Genomic DNA, 22,173 nt, shown 5'->3' with positions numbered 1-22,173 from the left:
TTGAAAATGAACTTTACAACTTTGGTGGGAGGGGGAAGTTGTGGCAGTAGGAGGGAAGGGATGGTAGGGGAAAAAAGGAGGAGGCAACAATGCTCAATAGGAAATGTACTCATTACCTTGTCATCCCTCTGTACAGTATTCTTACAATAAAAATGTAAAAAAAATTAAAAATAACATGCAATGATGGGCACCAATGGCTCATGTCTGTAATGCTAGCCATTCAGGAGGCTGACATCTGAGGATAACAGTTCAAAGCCAGCATAGGCAACAAAGTCCATGAAACCCTCATCTCCAATGTAACCACCAAAAATCTGAAAGAGCTGAGTCTCAAGTAGTAAAGCCTTACCTTGAGCAAAAAAGCTCAGGGACAGCACCTGAGTTCAATCTCCCGGACTGGTATGCACACACACACAAACACACACACACACACACACACACACACACACACACACACACACACACACACACACACACCATGCAAACACAGTAGTAGCTCACATACTTGTAATATTTTCACCTTATTTCCTAGTAATCACATTTAATTTTAATTTGTTTCATTTTTTCTGCTAATTGTTATTACTATAGTTGTACACACTTGTGGAGGTACAATGTGACTAATACATATATTAATAATTAATATAATGTAATTATAATGATCAAATCAAGGTAGTTAGCATTTCCATCTGTTTAAACTTGATCTGCATGTTTTTTACTAGGATGGAATAAATAAAATTTTGAACAAAAAAGATACAGTTTAAAAAATACCATGTAAACAAAGAACCTGCAGATTATTGCCTTAAAGGGTCCCACTGATAGAGAACAGGTTTATATTTTCATTGTTTATTTCTGCCTTGGTACAGTTTTTCTCAAATGCCATGGGAACTAGAGGCTTCTCATTTCAATTGTGACTTTTAATTTTTATTCATAGGTGGTTAACTCGCACTCCTATTTGTCATTCAAGCATATTTGTACCTGGATCTGTAAGAAACAAACCAACTAGTTCTTTATAAAGATGATCTAGAACACAACGGTAGCTTCTCAAAATCATTGCTGAATTTCTTTAGTAGAAAAAACCAAAAATAAGGGGCTAGGAAGGTGGCTCAGTGGTAGAGCGCTTGCCTTGCATGCATGAGGCGCTGGGTTCGATTCCTCAGCACCACATAAGCAAAAAGAAAAAAAAGCCGGGAGTGTGCTATGGCTCAAGTAGTAGAGTGCTAGCCTTGAGCTGAAGAGCTGAGGGACAGCACCCAGGCCCAGAGCTCAGGCCCCATGATCGCACCTCCCCCCCCCACCCAAGAAAAAAGAAAAACCAAAAATAAGAAATAAATTTATTCCAAGTATGTTGTACTCATATATGGAAATACCACAACGGATGCCTATCATAATATAATTTGTACAAATTCAAAAACATACTAAAATATTTTAAATCCCTTCAAATGATGGTAATGCTATATACAAATTAGAGATTGGAAATACATCCAGAAAGTCTGGAAAATTATCTGTGCTGGGGCCTCATGCATGTAATCTTATATAATCAAGAACCTGAGAATTGCAGATACTAAGCCAAAGTCAACTAGTGTAGAAAATTCCTTGACAGACGTTTCTCCAGTTAACCAAAAAAATCCAGAAGTGCAGGTGTGATTCAAATGGTGAGCATCAACCTTGAGAGAAAAGGCCAAACAAGAGTACAAAGCAAACCAAGCACTAATATCCCATACCTGTTATCCTTGCTCCTTCAGGAAGGTGAAAATGAACAGAAATAATTAGAGATGTAGGAGAGAATAAAGGATGTAGAAGAAGGCATAAAAATGGACTTAAATAGACCATGTGACTATGACAAAGGTTCATGGTTTGCAGGTGGAACTACAGTATGAAAAATTATTTGACACAAGTACCATATTGTTCAGAAATTGAGAACGATTGTGGGTGTAGAATTGAGTGAAATCTCTCATCTACTGCTGTGTAATTGCCATGGTCCACTTATCCACAGGAAAGATTTCATGTATAAATATTATTGTCTGTAGTCAATACCATGAATGATATTTTTTTTTGGGTCTAGTCGTGGGGCCTGAACTCTGGACCTGGGCGCTGTCCCTCAGCTCTTCAGCTCAAGGCTAGCGCTCTACCACTTGAGCCACAGCACCACTTCTGGCTTTTTACTTTTTGCTTATGTGGTGCTGAGGAATCGAACCCAGAGCCTCAGGCATGCAAGGCAAGCACTCTACCACTGAGCCACCTTCCCAACCCCACCATGAATGATATTTTACTAATCCAGACAATTCTTTTCTTCATATCTATAGGTAGTTATGAGATTTGCTGAGATTATAATTCTCAATGTGTTCATATTAGCACAGAAACAAAAGTATACAAACATGTTTTGGGAAATTAAGAGAAGGAAAGTTAGCTTAACATGGATAAATACTATGGAATAAGAAAAATAAACTACGCTAGGGACTGGTGCCTCATGCCTGTAGTCTTAGGTTCTTAGGGGTCTGAGATGTGGTGATCATGTTTTGAAGCTATCTTGGGCAGGGGTGTCTGTGAGACTCATTTCTCTATTTAACAACCAAAAAGTATCAGATGTGGAGCTGTGGCTCAAGTGGTAAAGCACTATTCTTGAGCAAGAAAGCTCAGTACAGTGCACATGCCCTGAATTTCCAGTACAAGCACAAAAGAAAAAAAGATAAGCAAACATACTACTGGCATATAAGATAAGGACATATATATATATATATATATATATATATATATATATATATATACACATATGTGTGTGTGTGTGTGTGTGTGTGTGTATAATAGGAGGGAAGGGAGTATCTGAAGCCTTTTAGTACAGAATTGGTGACACTGACTCAAATTGTTTGAAACAACATCCATCCCATAATAATCTGCAGTGACTTCTGGGATTAAGAAGATAGTTGAGTAAAATGAAGTGTGTATAGCCCTGGAAAGAGAGGTTATATATGGAAGGAAACCAAATTCATTTCCTACTAGTAGGTAGAAATGTACTGAACCATAGATGAAAGGTACAAGCATGAAACTGAGGTTTTTACTGGTGCATAAGGATGGGTTGTCATGGTAGAGAAGAAAGAGAACACTCATCTGTGCACCTAAAGTTCCCTCAGGCATTGCCTATCCTGAGAACAAAACAGTAAATGGAAATAGATTAATGGGTTACTTAGGGCTTGTTCTCTTCATGCCTTGGAAGCATCGCCTGTTACTGCAATCTTTTTCTAAAGTGTAGAGGGCCAAAACACCAGCAACATCCCATCTCCATCCATGTGTGCTCAATGCTTCATTGTAGAAAAGCACATAATGCCAGCCAAGGACTAACAAAGAGTGGAAGCTGGAGGAAAAAGAATGTGAAAGTCAAAAGATACATCCCTGAAGTATCTGCTAAGTGAAATCCTGGTTCAAACTGAGGCCCACAGTTTTAGGTACACACACACACACACACACACACACACACACACACACATATATGTGTGTGTATATATATATAGATATCTTTGCACATGTGCACATGGGTCTTTTTATTCACAAACATGTATAGTATAGTCCATCTTTCATGGAAAACTCTTGTGAATCCCCAGGAAGAATGTATTAAATTCTTCCCTGGAGCTCTGCATCTGAGGCCTTGCATCCAGAAGAAAAACATAGGTTGGAAAGCACACTTGCAGGTTCTCCTTATTCATCTCGGGTGCTACAGTTTCTTCTAAGACCACAGATAGTGAGTCCCTAGTGTTGAAGTTAACTTTGATATGTTTACTCCAATATCTGTGTCTATTTGCCGAAAAGTCATTCAGAATGATGCAACTGAATTGCATCAGAGGATCCCATGTCAGGTGCATGGTGAAATGGACAAAAAATAATAAATGTCCTTTGGCTTTACATTTCCTTTATACCAAGGATGTTGAGCATCTATTTTTGTATTTTAATTGGCCCCATATACTTCCAGATTTCAGGAATATCTTTAAATTTGCTTGCCAATGTGTTCGTTGACATTACTTAAGAGTTTAGTTGACATTACTTAAGAGTTTAGATTTCTAACCTTCCTTCATATTCTGATAATTAAGTTCTTGGCTGATGTTAAGCTAATTCTATAAGCCATTTATTCACCCTAGTTACTGTTTATTGTGTTGTGCCACATTTTTAATTCAGTGTAACCCCATTTGTCAAATTTTGCTCTTATTTACTGAGATATTTGAAGTTTTAATCAGTAGTTTACTGTCTAAATAAAATGTTTCTTCTTTTATGTTGTCTGTAGTGTAGTGTTTTACATTTTAGCTCTTCAATTTTTATGGGCTAGAAAAACAAGGACCATTCACAAGTTAGGGCATACTGGAATACCTGGAGACAGTATCCAGGAGAAGATGACTGGAATTGTGGTCAAAGAGAGAGAAGCTCTGTGAGTGGAAATATTTACTCACCACAAGTGCTGCTCTTGTGTACACATGTGGGGCCTTTGGAGCCAGAGGGATCCTGCTTGTCTCCTGCACTAGAAGTCTCCCTGAAGCCAGCAGTTGTTTCAAGTACTCAGAAAGTAATCTTGTAAAGTGAATCAAATATCCATTTGATGTTTTTAAGAATCAACGATATATTAAATAAAGCTACAATTTATAAATTGTCCACATACACTAATAGGAATCCTTATGCATTTCTGATCACAATAAGTAATGGAGGAAAGATTTTACCTGTTATTGGAATAACAGCTATCTCCCTAGAGTAATTTTACATATCCCTGATGCCATAAGGGTATCATGGAGTAAAATATAGGCATTGTGACTTGGGTACAGATGAGTCTTTTACAAGGTATCCTACATTTAGACTTGTTGGAGTTGGTGAATTCTTCAAAACATTCAACCTAACTCTGCTGACCATCTACTGGATGTTTGCCAACATCCACCTGGCACTGAACTATCTGTTCAAAATATGAGTGCCAATTCTAATAATGTGAAACTATTGACCTGCAGGAAAAGCATTGGAAATAGAGCTTGAAAATGTAGTGCTCAGATCAGAGAAGCACTCTCACTGGTTATTTTCAGCACCATGTTTTATGTGCCATGAAGATGCTGGCTTAGGCTAGCCCTTTAGAGTGTGCTGTTTACAGCTGTGGAATCTTCAGAATCTTTTTTGTGCCTCTAATTTTGAATGAAAAAAGGTTCTCTTAATCCAAATTCAACTATGTGATGCATGAGAATAAGAATTAATATTTATGAAGGGGGCACCTGATTCTATCTGAAAGGAGTTTCCCTAACCTATATATAGACAGAGCAAGGATAGCTTATAGCAGATTGTGAGACTCTAATCAAACCGGATTATTTGGAAAAGAGCTGGTTGTTCTAATACATTGCATAGATATGAACCACCTACAGTGTAACAGCATTCCCCCAGGCACTTGAGAATAGTGTACTGAGATGATCAGGAAAACCCAAGCTCTGCTGCTCTCCAGGGAAAGGACGGTTGGTCATTAACACTAGAAATCCTGATCAGGTTCAGTAGGTGTGAAGTCCTCATGGGCTCTAGACACAATGAAATTCTTCCCAACTCCAGTTTGAACTTCATACCTTAGGACCAACTCACAAAGTGAGTTTTTTGTGGGGTTGTTAGGCACTTTTAGACTTTTAGAATATTTTCAACTCTTTTTGGAGCCCACTCTAATGGCAACACTAACATTAGTTTAAGACCTAAAGCCAGAGCCAGCTGTAGCACCTTGTGTTGGCCTACAGGCTGAAACTGTACAATTAATATATTGTACTAATCATCCACAGTACCTGTTTGATTGCCAAAGCTGATTTTCTGATTTTCTGTATTATCTGTGACAAATACAACATCAGTTCTGTCAGGAGAAGCTTATGGGATGAGTAAGGAGAAGCCTCATAACTTGTCTTGCTTTCTTTTTTTTTTTAATTGTGAAAATACCATACAGAGGGGTTACAATTACATGGGCAAGGTAATGAGTACATTTCTTATCAAGCATTGTAGCCTCCTCCTTTGTTTCCTCTTTCCATCCCTTCCCATCCTCCACCCACCCCCCCAATCCTCCCACCCCCCTACCCCCACCCCTGAGATAAGTCGTTATGTCTTGCTTTTTGTACCTAGTGGCACATATCAATATATATGGTGAGGCTAAGGATGGGTCAGAGTTCCCCTTACTCTTGTGTCCTCTTGTTCTGTCTAGGACAACTTTCTTTAAAAATGTTTTTATTGATACAGGTGGACCCATTGCAACAATGAGATGTAAAAGTCGTTATGTCAAAAACGAATTTTACAACTTTGGTGTGGGGGTGGGGGGGGAGGATTGGGGGGCAGGGGAGGATGGGAAGGGATGAGAAGGGGAAACAAAGGAGGAGGCTACAATGCTTGATAAGAAATGTACTCATTATCTTGCCCATGTAATTGTAACTCCTCTGTACAGTATTTTCACAATAAAAAAAAAGAAAAAATGTTTTTATTGATATCATAAAGGTGATACACAGAGGGGTTACAGGTACATAAGTTTGGACAGGTTCTGAGAGGTTAAACATTAAAGTAGAGAGATGGGACCTTTTTCATTCCCATTAGAGCTGAACAGCCAAGCACTGGAATAGAGCTACAGCCAGGCAACCACTCACGCTCATCTGCCAGGAGAGTTTTCCATCTTCACCACGTATTGTGTTCCTGATATTCAGTGGAGCCCAGCCCACACATAATACTATTTGCTAGTAGTAGGATATGTTTACCTACACCAGGAGATAGACAAATGCTTGAGGGGAAATGGTAGAATTTGCTTCCATGACCAAGAATTCACAACACCTCCCTGTGTTAGGATTGAGATTAGGGAATGAAAATTTATCCCTTTCCTATTTTCATTTCCTTCTGGGATACTCTGGTTCTGGGTATACTCTGTAGTTTAAATAAACTTGGCTATGGAGGCTCAGTCAGAGGTGACAAAGGAGTCTTTATTGGAGTGCTAGTCATGTGCAGATGGCCAATTACAAAGACCTGCAGCCACCAAATACACTGAACTCAGGAAACAGACCAAAGGAAAACAATACTAGCAAACCAATTCCGCTCCAATGGATTGCTGAATTGGGATGACATGATGACTGGAGAAGAGCCAGGAGGCAGAAGATAGGACATGAACATGGAGACACGTGACATGGCATAATGGCTTCTGAGCAGGCCCATGACTAAGTAGTCATTTCAGAGGGCAGTATCAAGGAAACTCCTGGTCCCAGGCACTGGATGGACAGGCTTAATCACCATTCAGCCAGATACCCACCCAGAATTTTAAATTTTGCTATTACCAGTTTATTGTCTTACCAGTAAATTTTATGCATTCTTGTGTATTTTCTTGTTCACTAATGTAGGTATCTTTGGACTAAAAGACTTCAGTATTTTTGTAGAATAGGTATGGTGGAGGTATAGTCTCTTAACTGCATCAGTCTGGAAATACCTTTGTGCATTTTTCCTTTATCATTCTCTTATGAAAGATATCTTTGAAAAGTACAGTTATCATGGTAGATAGAATGCATTTTTTTCAGTTCTCATGGACTTCCTGCCATGCCCTGCTGGCATCTGTGTATTATATTTAGGACTCAATTGTTAGAGAAACAGAGACACACCTAAGTATTAGATCCATTTCTCTTCTAATCTAGAGAATCTTCCATACAAAATTCACTTTTGACAGCTTGATCATACAATAGCTTGCTGTAGATGTGTAGATGTCATTGTCAAAAATTTGATTAACACTTTATGTTTTAGTTGGTATCATGTATTCTTATTCTTGTGTATGTAGGAATTTAAAATTCTGTCATTACTTATTAGGACAAGCATTTTAACTTGTTAGCATCCTCATCATTTCCTAAATCCACAAAACACTAATATTGACTATTATTTATACTGTTGTCAACTTTTGACAAAACTTCTTTCACATGTCTCCTCATCCTTGCTTTCAGTTTAGTACTCGAATAGATTTCCTTCAACGTAACTATTTTCTTCTGTTTAGAAGACATCACTAAGTTAACAGGCATTAATTGAGAAATTTTAAATATATATATATATATATATATTATAGCATATGTTGAAAAAGTTAATATTCTCATTTGAATTTCCATGTTGCTACCATTGTTTACTCCTTTGAACAATTCGTTTTTCCTTCCATATATTAATTTCCTTAAAATGTGCACACATACATACATACAAATGTGTACACAAAGAAAGAATTGTACTTTAATCCTTTTTACTCCTCTGTTTTCTTTCCTATCCACAATTTTAATCTAAAAATATTGTGAAGATAATAGTGATTACTCCATTTTGTCCTAGTGGCCTTGGAATTGGGATTTCAATGTAGAGTTCGCTCACAATTCATTTCTCTTCCCCCATGTTTGATGTTCCTCTGTTCAGAATGATTTCCTTAGAGTTGAATGAATCCCTTTGTTTGTGTTACATGAATGAAAATACAATTCCCTCACCTGATATTTGAGCTCTTGTTCTGATTGATATTGCAGGAAGTGTTGTTCACAATGTTGGGTGTGTGAGCATAGCTTACTATGGAATCTTCTCTAAATGACACTTTGCTTCTGAAAGACGTTCTTAAATTGAAATATTTGTTAGTTTGCCTGACTTCCCATATAAACACATAACCTAAACTGGGTGACTCGAACACAAATTTTAATTTTATTTTCAATTCCCTGGCTTGTATTCGGGGCCTTGGAGTTGTACCTGAGCAGCTTTGTACTGAAATCTAGCATTTTACCACTTGAAACAAAGCATCACTTCCGATGATTAAGTGGTTAATTGGAGATTAATATTCCATGGAGACTTTCCTGCCAGTGCTGGATTCGAACTATGGTAGTCAGATCTCAGACTCCTGAGTAACCAGGATTACAAGTGTGAACCACTAGTGCCCAGCAAAACAAAAGTTTTTTCACACACATGGAAATTGTTACCCCAAGAAAAAGACAACTGAATACTTGGTGTCTTATGAGAGTCTATTTCATATTTAAGAGACAAGTTTGTGCTGTGGTGCATGTGAAAGTGGGCATAAAGTAAGCTCTCTCATAGCTTAAGTAAGTTTCTGAATCTCATGCATGACAAATTCCCTTCATGTCCTTACTTATTCCTATTTACAAACATAAGTACAATATTTGCATTTCATCCTGATTGGAGATAATGTTTTAACATATTCATTGGCAGAGAAGTAAGCATTCAATCAAAATCTTAAGTTTTGAAAAACTCCCTAAATTTCTATGCTCATTATGCAGGTTGATTTTCAAGAACTATAATTCGTTTTGGGATTGTTTTTTTTCTGTTGAAGAAATGAAAAAACAACTATGACCTTTTACATAACTTGACCCTGGGATTTGATATTTATATGATTCAATATGGAAGTTGGACAACATTTAAAGATCCCTTCATTTGCCTCTTTAGGAAGTACGAGATCCTTAACCAGTCTTGTATGAGAAACTGTAAGACTACGGCAGCATTTACAAGACCACCAGGATTAAAATCTGCCCAGATTGGGACACTACTGGACCTCTACAAGATTGCATAGGTGAAAGTGGGACGAGTGAAGTAATATCTTAAAATGTCTAAATTGGTGCCGTTTCAGGTGTTAGAAAAGAATGAAAAGAGGCTGAGAAAATGCCGTCACCATGGAGAAGCAGCCAGTATGGGCAGCCATTAACCCTCAAAAGCAAGGTTTAGAACAATTTACCAGACCCCAACCTTGGCTCCTTGCCCCCAGTTACCCTAAAAGCGCACCATTCAGGAGTATGCAATGCCTTGACTCAACCACTTCCACAGCCTTCATGGACTGGACGCCGGGTTACAACCAGGATTACAAGGGGAAGAAGCTAGCTGAACAGATGTTTCAAGGACTTATTCATTTTTCTGCAATAGTTGGATTTATCTATGCATAAATGTCTGAACAGTTTGGATGGACAGTCTATATAGGTATGGCCGGATTTGCTTTTCCATGTTTGCTGACATTTCCTCCATACCCATCTATCCACGACATCCCTTCAAATGGTTATCTGCTCAAGAATCAAGAATAGAAGACAAGAAAATTGGGGATAGAAAAATTAAGAGGTATATTAAAAATAATTCATTGGGGTTTTTACATTTGTTTTCTGTGAGATGAGCTAAGTTGATATCATAACCAAATCATGAGCCTAAAACTCCCTATGCTCTTAAACACATATTTTTTATATTTTAGTTTTCTTTATATTTCTTTTTTTTTATTTGATTTGTTTTCTACCCCTGGAATATTGTGTGTGGATTAGTTACACAATAGCCTCCTATTGTTCACTTCTCATTTTGAAGAAGAAGCCAAAGCCAAGCCTGTCATAGTAGCACTAGCCTGGCCCTTCTCCTAGCCATCTGTGAGCATTCATGAGTGACAGCCAGGTTCAGCACATTCTTGGCTTTGCTTGTCTTTTTGGTACTTTTTTAATTCTAAAAATTCTGTATAGAGGGGTTACAGTTCATGAGCAAGGTAATGAGTACATTTCAGCTCCCCTATGACCCAGAAATCCCACTTTGGGGCATTTACCAAAGATCACAAACAAAGCCATACTCAGGCTACCAGCACAACTATGATTATAACAGCATTATTTAACATAGCTAAGATATTGAACCAAACCATATGTCCTTCAATAGATGAATGGATCAAGAAAATGTGATATGTATATATATATATATATATATATATATACATACATACATACATACCATATATACATATATACACATACATACAATGGAGTTTTCTTTATATTCCAAAGGCAGTTAGAAATAACTCAGTTGTATTTGACTTACAAATATTTTAGACAAATATTTTAGACTTTTGGAAAACAAAAGTACAAGTATGCAATGTTTCTTCCAGGTACAAATAATAATAAATGCCACATAAATGACAGCAAAAAAGGAAAAAGTATGATAGGAAAAAGGTGTATTTAGGAACATAATTTTTGTGATATCAAAGACTATGCATTCAAAGATAATAGGATATCTATAATCTAATTGGCTTGAAAAAGGGAATGGAAAAGTTACAGTAGATTACTGGTTTATTTGGATTTTTTAGCCCTATCAATAATTTCCTTTAAAAAATGGGAAGTTGAAAATGACTTTAGAGTGTGATAATATGTTGAACTGGGTGGTTCATACATAATAATACCAGTTACTCAGGAAAATTATCTCTAAGTACCCATCAAAATGCAGGAAGTAATTTGTAGTTTAAGTGGTAAAGTACTAGCCTTGAGAAAAAAAGCAAAAAGTGAATGAGGCTCTGAGTTTGTCAATCTGAACTAGCATGTGTGTGTGTGTGTGCGTGCACACACACACACACACACACACACACACACACATCCACGCACACGCATGCTCATGTGCAAGGGATGTTGAAAGACTCAGAAAGAGAAATGGGGTGTAAGTCCTTTCATATGTAATATTAGATCTGAAATATGAACACGAATTTTGAAAAAAGTAAAACACATGTCCATTAATTATATATGAGTTCAGACTATATAGTACAGAAAGCAGTAAAATTTTATGTTGTATTTATTCTTTTTTTGTGTGTGAAAGTACTGTACAGAGGGGTTACAATTACATGGGCAAGATAATGAGTACATTCCTTATCAAGCATTGGAGCCTCCTTTTTTTTTCCCCCTTCCCATCCCTTCCCATCCTTCCCCACCCCCCCAATCCTCCCAAGCGAATCCCCTCTGCACCAAAGTTGTAAAGTTCATTTTCGACATAACGACTAAATTTTATGTTGTAACCTCTCTGACCTAACAGTATCATATGCGAACAGTAAAAAGATGAAGCATATCTTGTCCTTGGGTAGGTGTTAAAGGAGATGTGGAAAGAGGCAAAGAAATAGGGAGTAGATGGCTTGGAAAATACAACATAAGATTCAATGGACATATGTCAAAATGGAACTAGGAAAGAAAGGGGATGGGTGGGGTTTTTATAGATTAGAAGAGTCGATGGAAACTATGACAAAGTCTAAGAGGCGTTGTAAAAGCCAAATGATACATTGTACAACTGTTTAAAAAAACTATCCATGAGGCCTGTAATTCTAATTACTCAGGAGGCTGTGAAATGAGGATTGTGGTTTGAAGCCAGCCATGGCAGAAAAGTTCATGAGACTCTTATATCCAACAAACTACTCAGAGAAGTCTGGAAATAGTGCTGTGGCTCAAGTTGTACAGGGCTAACCTTCAGCACAGAGAGGTTTTGGAACAGCACTTTGATCTTGATTTGAAGTGCCAAGACAGGCACAAAAACAAAACAAAACAAGATAAAACAAAAGAAAAAAAGAAACAAACCAAAAACAAAAAAGATCTTAATTTTTATATTTTTGAAAATTACAAGAAAAACCTATGTTCCACCTACTTCAAATAGTTAGATAATATACATTATATGGCTGTGATTATGATGGATGGAAATTTTCTCATTCATGTAGCATCCAATGTTCATTCGAGGGATGGTTTTTCATGCCTCCCAGGCTATGACTTGTGTAGGCTGAGGTTGTGGGCTTGGAGCTGCTGATACCCTTCTCAACCAGTGTTTCACCTCTTAACAGGGCAGTCATACCCAAGGGTTCCTTCAACTTCAGCTTCATGACCTCTTCGTGGTCCTGTGGGCCCAGTTGGGGGTGCCATCCTTGATACCTGTGATTTGAAGTAAGTTCATCCTACTCATCCTCTATGCCAAAAGAGTCAAGTGTGAGAGGGTTTGCAGACATTTGAAGTAATGTACATACATGGTGCTCCAGTGGCACCACATCCCTATCCAGCATATGCCTGTGTATCCTAGGATTATTGGTCTGGAGCAGGGGATGCTTCCAACATATTCCCTAACTAGTGCTTCACCTTCTAAAGTGAATACATGATTGAGAGCCTCTTGTTCACCTTAAGGAAATCTAAATTCCTGATCTGTGCCACGCCACAGCAGATGCCATCCCACATGCCCCCCATTTCATTTTATATTAGACCTCTCCTGCCACACTGTGGGAAACAAATCACTGGTGAGCGGTTGTGCATGTATGTACACACATTCACACTAAGGCATGTACATAGTGTCAGATTTGACTGGTCGTGTACTATATATTATAGTACCCAAGTGAAAGAAGACTTGGAGATTCCTTGACTATGAGCTGTCCTGTTTTGCTATTTAGCTGTGCCCTGTATAGCCCAGGGTTGTGGGATTCGAAGTGGGCATGCACCCACCCTCCACAACCAGTGCTCCTCCTCCTACAGGGAGAGCATACTCAAATCCCTGTTCTTTCCCTCATGGACTAACATCTTGCAGGTCCTTCTCTAAGGGCCCAGGTGACAGTGCCATTCCAGATGCCCTAGTTTCTAGGCAAATAGGACCACTCTCCCTTTCTGGTAACTGAATATTTGTGTGGGGTTGAGTGAGTATATGATTGTGCTTGTGTGTACACCAGTTTGTGGAACACAAGGACCTGTGGCAAGATTTTCCCACTTGGGTGCTGATGCCAGCCCAAGGGAAGAAAGGCTTAGAGAGCAGGTCTTTCATGTCTCCCTTGCAGAGTATGGCCTGTGCTGCTTGGGATTACGGGGCTGGAGCTTGGCATGATGCTGCACTTTCTAACCAGGGCTTATCCTGTTACAGGGAAGCCATACAAGGCGGCCAGTTTTTCTTCACTTTGGGACCTCTGGCTTCCTGGTATGAGTCAGCCCAGGTGCAGCTATATGTGCCTATGTCCTTCTCAGTAAGTGGTTCCATTCCTGGCTGCAACTGTGGGAATCCAGTTGTGATATGGGTTGTGCATGTGTGTATACGCATTCGCAGGAGGGCACAAATGTGGTGCCAGAGTGGCCTTGTTGTGCAATATATTGGATCCAGAAGAAGGGAAGCCATAGCTTGTCCTTTTTCCTTAGCTGGCTAATTTCAGTGTAGCCTTGGGAGGCCTTCAATTCAAGGGAAGTGATTCCATTCCCTCCTCTGCCCTGTGAAAACGAAATCATGGGTCAGGGGTTTTGTGCATGTGTATACACATGTTCCCATGAAAGCACTTACCTATTTTTAAATTAGATAGGTCGTAGGTGTTTTGGAACCCAAGAGAAAAAAGGCTGGGGTTGGAGACTGTAAAACATCCCTTTCACAGGCCTATGGAGCCGGGCTTATACGCCTGGAACTTGGGGTGCTGCCCACCTTCCTACATAGTGCTTACTACTGCTAAAGAGAGGTTGTGCCTGGTAGCTCGCTCTTCACCATGTGGACTACTGTCTTGCTGGTCCCTTCTGATAGGCCTATGCGCCAGTACACACTTTCATAAGAGGGCACATACATGATGCCAGATAGGCCTGATTGTGGGCATATTGGGCCAGGCCCTGTGTCCATACCCCTGTAATGCCTTTGTAGCCTGGGGTTATTAACTTGGATTTGGGTATGTTGCTATCTCCCTAACTAGTCATTTACCTGGTACATTGACTTCATACTGAGGACCTCTTCTTGTTCATGTAAAGGAACTCTTTATTCATGATTTGTGTCAGCCTCAGAGACAGTGTCATCTGAGATACATCCATTTTCATGTAAAGATTGCTCTCACCCTGCCATCCTATGGGAACCCATTCATGGAATGTGTACACATGATTGTGCCTATGTGGTGCCAGTTGGACTAAGGGTGGGCTCTAGAGGGCAGAAGAGATGACACATTGGAGCTTGGAGTATGTCCACCACCCTTCCCAACTATAGCCTATATACTGGGATTATGAGCCCTGAGCAGGGGATACTGTTGCCCACCACATCCAGTGCTTCCCCTTCCACAAAGAGGTCATGCCCAGTAGCCTGTTTTTTTTTAATCTTGCAAACCTTTACCTTCATGATCTGTGTTGACCTAGACAGTTACCATTTACAGATGAGCCAAATTCAAAGGAAGCTGTTCCTCTCCTGCCCTTGTCCTGTGGGAACTGAATTGCAAAACAAAAAAGAAAACATTATGAACTAGTAAGTAGTGGGGTACTTGAAGTTATTTCACAAATGAGGGTCCTTATTAAGGCTTCTTACCCCTTTTTTCTTCCTTGAAAAATTTCCCAGTGTACTAAAAATCATCACAAATACTTATGACAGTGCATATTAAATGTGATGTACTTCATATTATGCATGAAAATTTTCTTCATGAATTTTAGTCAGTGGTGTTTGATAACTTTTACTCCTCTATATGCAGTTTGCATAATGATAAAGTTTGTATCCATATCCACATATATTCTTATATAATCCTTCTCCAATCATTTGGTATTGTCCAGTATATTTTTAACTTTTCCCTAGTCTGACAAGTGTGGTATCTCTTTATTGTTCCTGATAGAATATTTTTCATAAATCTTGCCACATCACATATGCCTTTTCTTGTGAATTGCATGCTCAGATGTTTTATTCAATATCTTGTATCTTATCTGTCATCTTCTTGATTGAAATGTTCCTTTGTTGAATACATACTATTTAAGAGAGGATGTTTATATTTTTCTTGATGTTACTTACTCAACCAAAGGTGTTGCTGTAATGTAAACTTATTGATATTTTCCTACCTTTGTATTTATTTCCTTGGGGAAAATCTCCATTCTTAAAATGCACTCTTATTTCATTCTTAAAGCTTTTAAGTGTTGCTTTCTACCTTTGCCTCTTTGTTTTTAGGAATTGTTTGCTACGGCTTTAATTTAAGGTCTATTTTGTATCTTATTCCATATAAATAGCTAGCTTATCCAAATAGCTATTTATTGAATAGTCTAATGTCAAATCTCAGGATTCTACATAGGCTTGTTCTCAGTTCTCTACCCTGTGTAATTCTTTTTCTTCAGCTTTAATACTAGATTGTCTTGATTACTAGGCTTTAGTATAAAAAATCCTCATTTTGAGTTATGGTGTGTCCCCAAAATTGTTCTTTCATATCCTTTTGTCTTGATCTTTCGTAATCCTTCCTCTCCTCTGTTAGTGGGGACCAAACACCGAGTCTCTTGCATTTAATGCAAGCACTCTACCACTCAGCAACTCACCTCATAACTTTGAGGAACAACAGTCACTGGGTCCAGGTGAGGTTTGGGGAAGTTTCCCTCTATAAGTCAGAACTCTTGACTTAGGGTCCTTGGTCACAGAATAAAAATTTGCAGAGTATTCACCATGGTAAGAAAGCTTGGCAATACTTTATTGAGTTAGCAAGCAAACAAACAGATAAGCAGATAAACAGAAAGACAGAGGCACACTGAGATTGTGCGTGCTCTTAACAGTAGACACAAAGAGCTCTTTGACATCAGGGGCATTTATATAATAAAAGCAAGTCCTGTCATAAAGCCATATATATAGATGTTTATCTTTGCTCTTAATCACTCTGGGGTTACACCATCTGAGTTCTTGGTTATTTGATGATTCAGTCTTTAGTGTATTTCTTTTTTTGGGGGGAGGGTCCAGTCATGGGGACTGAACTCTGGGCCTGGGTGCAGTCCCTCAGCTCTTCAGCTCAAGGCTAGTGCTCTACCACTTGAGCCCCAGCGCCACTTCTGGCTTTTTTCTTTTTGCTTATGTGGTGCTGAGGAATCGAACTCATGGCCTCATGCATGCAAGGCAAGCACTCTACCACTGAGCCACCTTCGCAGCCCCTTTAGTGAATTTCTTGCAAGAAAGAATGCATATATTTTTGCCATAGAACAGATGCTTATCCTTAAGATGATGAATGCATCCTGAGTAAGAAGCAAAGAAGATAGTGCATGTATGTTTCTAAATGTATTGTTTGTATCAGAGTTCCTAGATGTCATTTTCCAGGTCTCATTTTTCCTAAGCTATCCAGCCTGAAACTATAAAAAGTCCTCATAAGACTTCTCATAAAATTGCATTCAGTGTATAGATTGATTTGATAGAAAATAATACATTCTTTAGATATTGAGTATTCTCATGCATGATTTTTTTGGGGGGTCCAGTCATGGGGCCTGAACTCTGGGCCTGGGCACTGTCCCTCAGTTCTTCAGCTCAAGGCTAGTGCTCTACCACTTGAGTCACAGTGCCACTTCTGGCTTTTTTCTTTTTGCTTATGTGGAGCTGGGGAATCGAACCCAGGGCCTCAGGCATGCAAGGCAAGCGCTCTACCACTGAGCCACCTTCCCAGACCCCCATGCATGATTTTGACATGGCTGTATTTAGCTGTTTTTCAGTTATTTTTTAATGATTAATGTTTGTTACATAGTATTATATATCTTTTGTAGGATATGCTTCTTGGTGTGCTTTTGTTCATGTGGTTTGGTTTGAACAACATGGAGAATTGAACTGGTATATGGGAGGAAAGCATTCTTCCACCTAAGCCACAATATAGCCATGTTAGTAAAAATTGAAGCTACTTAAAATAATCATCCATCTTATAATTTGTTATTTTTACCTTTTTTTCATCCTGGGTACTGGGTATAGGAGTCTGCATGTGTGTGTGTGTGTGTGTGTGTGTGTGTGTGTGTGTGTGTGTGTGTGTGTGTGTGTATGCATATGCATACATATAAGTGCATATGTGCCAATACTGGGGCTTGAATCCTCTTACCTTTTTCCATCCAAGGTTAGCATTTACCATTTGAGCATGTATACACCTTCAGTGTGGCTGGTTAAATCCTACTCAGGAGGCCAGGATATACAAATGGCAGTTCAAAGCCAGCCTGGTCAGAAAAGTCCAGTAGTCCTATGAACTACTTTGAAAAACTACTATGAAAAACCTGGAAGTGGTACTATGGCTCAAAATAGTGCTTAGGCTTTGAATTGAAGCCCTCAATCCTTAGGGCCAGCATATACAAAAATTAATGAACTCTGAATTGTCTAACCATGATGTATTTACACCATGATCTACAGATCTCAGCCTCTCAAGTAGGTAGCATTGTAGATGTGATCCTGTAGTAATAATAAGTCATTTATTATTTTTATTAATGGATATTTTTAAAGACATAAGTGTATGTTAGTGGCTCAAGTCTATAATCCTAGCCAGTCAGGAGGCTGAGGTTTAAGAATCTCTGTTCAAAGCTGACCCAAGGGAGAAAAATCTATGTGGCTTATCTACAATTAACAACCAAAAAGTTGGAAACACAGCTGTAGCTTTAGTGGTATAGTAGTAACCTTAAGCAAAAATGCTTAGGGACAGTGCCCAGACCCAGAGTTCAAGTCCCAGAATCAGACCCCAAAATTAAAATGAATAGAACACAAAATAACTCCAGGTATGGCTAGTGGTAGTATGCCTAGTTTGTATGAAATTCTGAATTTGATTGCCACTAGCAAGAAAAATACACAAACCAACAAAAAATGTTTCCAAAGTCAGAGAGAATTTTTTACTGATCCTTACAAACAGACAATTTTTTTTCTTACACAATTTCATTTAGAAAGTTAGCCCAAGGCAGGTGCTAGTGGCTTGGCTCATGCCTGTAATTCTAACTACTCAGGAACTTGAGAATTGAGGATAGTGGTTCTTGAGACTCTTCAATAAGCTACTCAAAAATAAGTGGAAGTGGCCCTATGGCTCAAGTGATAGAGAGCTAGCCTTGAGCTCAAAGAAGCCCAGGTACAGGGGACAGGCCCAAAGTTCACGCTTCATGGACAACAAAAATAAAAATAAAAAGCCAAAAAATAACTCCAGTAGAAGAGAAATGATTATGCAATGACTACTTTAGCAAGAATGCATTTCTCAGTTTAAAATGAGGTTTCACTTTGTATCACCTTATAAATATAAGATAATTAAATTTCAAGTAATTATTTAACTTCATGATCCTCTAAGTTGGAGTGTTGATCTATATGTTAAATAACAGTGAGTTATAGAAACATGAAAGACGTACCTGAGGCAATGATAAGGGGAATTGAAGAAATCAATGTTGTATTGAGAGCAACTCAGGTTGAAGCTGACTACCTAGGTAGGTCTTCAGGAGATTAGGGCTGTTTCTCATTTCTAAGATCCCTCTCCATGGCTGGACCCCTCCCATTGAGTTTAATCAAAGGATTAGGTTAGGTATGGGGAAAAGCAGCAGCTTGTATTGAAGGTTTTTAAAAAAATAAACCCTCTTAACCTTACTTCATTGTTGGTGGGAATGTAAACTTGTCCAACCACTTTGGAAAACAGTATGGAGGTTCCTCAAAAGACTTCACAGAGAGCTGCCCTATGACCCAGCAATCCCACTTTTGGGCATTTACCCAAATGTTTACAAACAAGACCACACTAAAGCTACCAGCACAACTATGTTTATTGCAGCATTATTTACTATAGCTAAGATATGGAACCAATCCAGATGTCCCTCAGTAGATGAATGGATCAAGAAAATGTGGTATATATACACAATGGAATTCTATGCCTCCATCAGAAAGAATGACATTTCCCCATTTGTTAGAAAATGGAAAAACTTGGAAAAAATCATATTAAGTGAAGTAAGCCAGGCCCAAAGAAACATAGGTCCCATGGTTTCCCTTATTTGCAATATCTAGTATATGTATGAGTCAAGTGGAAAAGGTCAGATAATGTGATGTTAGGAAAATGAACCCTTAGATATGTATTTTAATGTTTTTTTTCATTCATGCATTTGTTTCTAATGCATTTATAAGATTATTTCTTTGTTGCTTTGTATGTCCCTCCCCCACAGTATAACCCCTGCTTTCACTATATTTGATGTCAGTATAATTTATGGAGGAGATGGGGAAAAACAAGTCGTTTAAGGATACAGGTGGACCTGTTGCAACAATGAGAAGTACAAGTTGTCATGTCAAAAACGAGCCTTACAACGTTGGTGGGGGGGAGTGGCAGGAGGGGAGGATTGGGTGGGAGCGTGGGGGGGAGGCTGGCAAGGGATGTGAAGGGTAAACAAAGGAGGAGGCTGCAATGCTTGATAAGAAATGTACGCATTATCCTCTCCATGTAATTGTAACCCCTCCGTACAGTATGTTCACAAAAAATAAAATAAAATAAACTGAAAAAAAAATAAGTACTGCAATGTTAATCATAAAAATATAAACCTTCTATTTTGTGTTTAAATGCAGGAACTAGAGAAGTCGTTGGTTCACAGGACTCTGCATTTGAAAGAACTTCCAAATATGAAGGCCAACCTGAGCCACATATTCTAGAGAAGGACATGATGTTGGCAAAGGAACAGACAGAATATTTGCAGAAGAATTTTATGTGGTGCTTAATTTATTAAGCCTTTCTTGTTTATGTTTGATGTAACCTGCTAGTAATAGATGTGAAATTAGTAAAGGACATGTTGGCCACCTAAAGTTGTTACTTCAGCAAAAGTATATCTGATGATGTTAAACCCTAGGTTTCAAAGAGGAAGAAAAAGATGTAAGTCCTTCAAGATGCTAACAAAACTGAATTCACAATCCATTAATTGGAGGGAAGGGCACTTTTTTGGCAATTTTAAAAATCCAATTGCATTTTTCTATGCAGGTGACTAACAGCAAAGAGGAGATTGAAGGGGACTCAGAAGGTGACTCAGTGGTATAATACTTGCCTCAGATGCATGAAGCCCGGGGTTCAATTCCTCACAGACACATAAACAGAAAAGGCCAGAACTGGCACTGTGGCTCAAGTGGTAGAGCGCTAGCCTTGAACTGAAGAATTGAGGGACAGTACCCAGGGCCAGAGTTCAAGCCCCACAACCGACAAAAAGAAAACTAAAATAGGAGATTGAAGCCACTCAATTCATGGATCCTGTTGAATGAAGACAATAAGGAGCTGTGTAGATAGCTGGTGCTGATGGAAAACAGTTCTACAGACAGCAGACAGCAGTATCATTGAAAAAAGGGTTGAGAAGTTTCAGAAGGTGAACCAGCAGTATGAAGGCAGGTGTAGTTACGACATCCTTCTCAATGCTGAGAATCTCATGCTATAGGCATGTTTTGTACAAGAGTTGAAGAGACTTTGGAACTACTTTTCATGTTTCTGAGGGAAAAGAGAAGATTGCAGAGAGATGAGCGGTGTGAGCCACTCATGGATAAGCATATATTGAGAACAGTTGTTTTTCTGGGTTGGCAAGTCTGATAAGAGGAGGGGCTTATGTCCCTTGAAGTATCTTGGTGTCTCAGACCAGTGAACGAGTCTAGTTAGTGTCCAAGGGCAGAAGTCATTCCCCAGTAAAGTTGATGATTTCATGTGGTCACTAGGCCTCAGATGTAATGAAGCTTAGTAATATAACAGGAGTGATGTTCTTTGAGTTAGTTGAAACTGAGTTATATCTCTTGGGACTCCCAAGTAAATTAGAATAGAAGATACCCATGAGAGAAATGAGAGAGACTGTTGCATTAAGAAAGTAAGAACTAGATTTTGAATTTGATTAATGAGCTTTCCTTGACTTTCTAGTCTTTCCTTTTGAAATTGCATTAACTCATTTGTACAATGAGAATTTTTCAATTACAAAAATCTTTAAGAAGCACCCTTAGCTTTGTGGCTAAGGAAGAAATGGTTCTTTCCATTTTTTTTTTTTTTTTTAGTCATGCAACTTGAATTCTGGGCCAGGGCGTAGTCGCTGAGCAATTCAGCTCAAGAGTAGAACTGTACCACTTGAGACCCAGTGCTACTTCCTGCCTTTTCTATTTATGTTGAGAATGGAAGCCAGAGCCTCAAAAATAATTTATTCTGTAATTGTTTCATTTTGGGTTATTATTAATGTTTTTTCATTGTGAAATTCCATACAGAGGGGTAACAATTACATGAGCAAGGTAATGAATACATTTCTTATCAAGCATTGTTACCTCCTACTTTGTTTCCCCTTACCATCTCTGCCCTCCCATTTCCCTTCCCCCCATCCCAAACCCACCCACCAAAATTGTAAAGTTCATTTTTCGACATAAGATCTTGTACATCACATTGTTGCAATGGGTCCACTTGTATCCCTATTTAAACAATTTCTTTTTTCCCTTCCACACCCCAAATTATACCAACATCAAATATAGTGAAAACAGAGGTTATATCAAGAGGGAGGGACATACAAAGCAACAAAGACATCATCTTATAAATATGTTAGAAACAATCACAAGAAAGAAAAATCATTTCAGTAGTTCTCTAGGGGTTCACTTCACCTAACATCAACTTATTTGAACTTTACTGCTTGTCTCAGACATATACTAGTTATTGCAAAATAAGGGAAAACATGGGTCCTATGTTTCTTTGGGCCTGGATTACTTCACCTAATACAGTTTTTTCCAATTCTTTCCATTTCCTAA

Source organism: Dipodomys spectabilis, unplaced genomic scaffold, assembly GCF_019054845.1.
Source record: "Dipodomys spectabilis isolate Male_0828 unplaced genomic scaffold, ASM1905484v1 ptg000327l, whole genome shotgun sequence".
NCBI lineage: Eukaryota > Metazoa > Chordata > Mammalia > Rodentia > Heteromyidae > Dipodomys > Dipodomys spectabilis.
Note: the sequence above shows the minus strand (reverse complement) of the source record.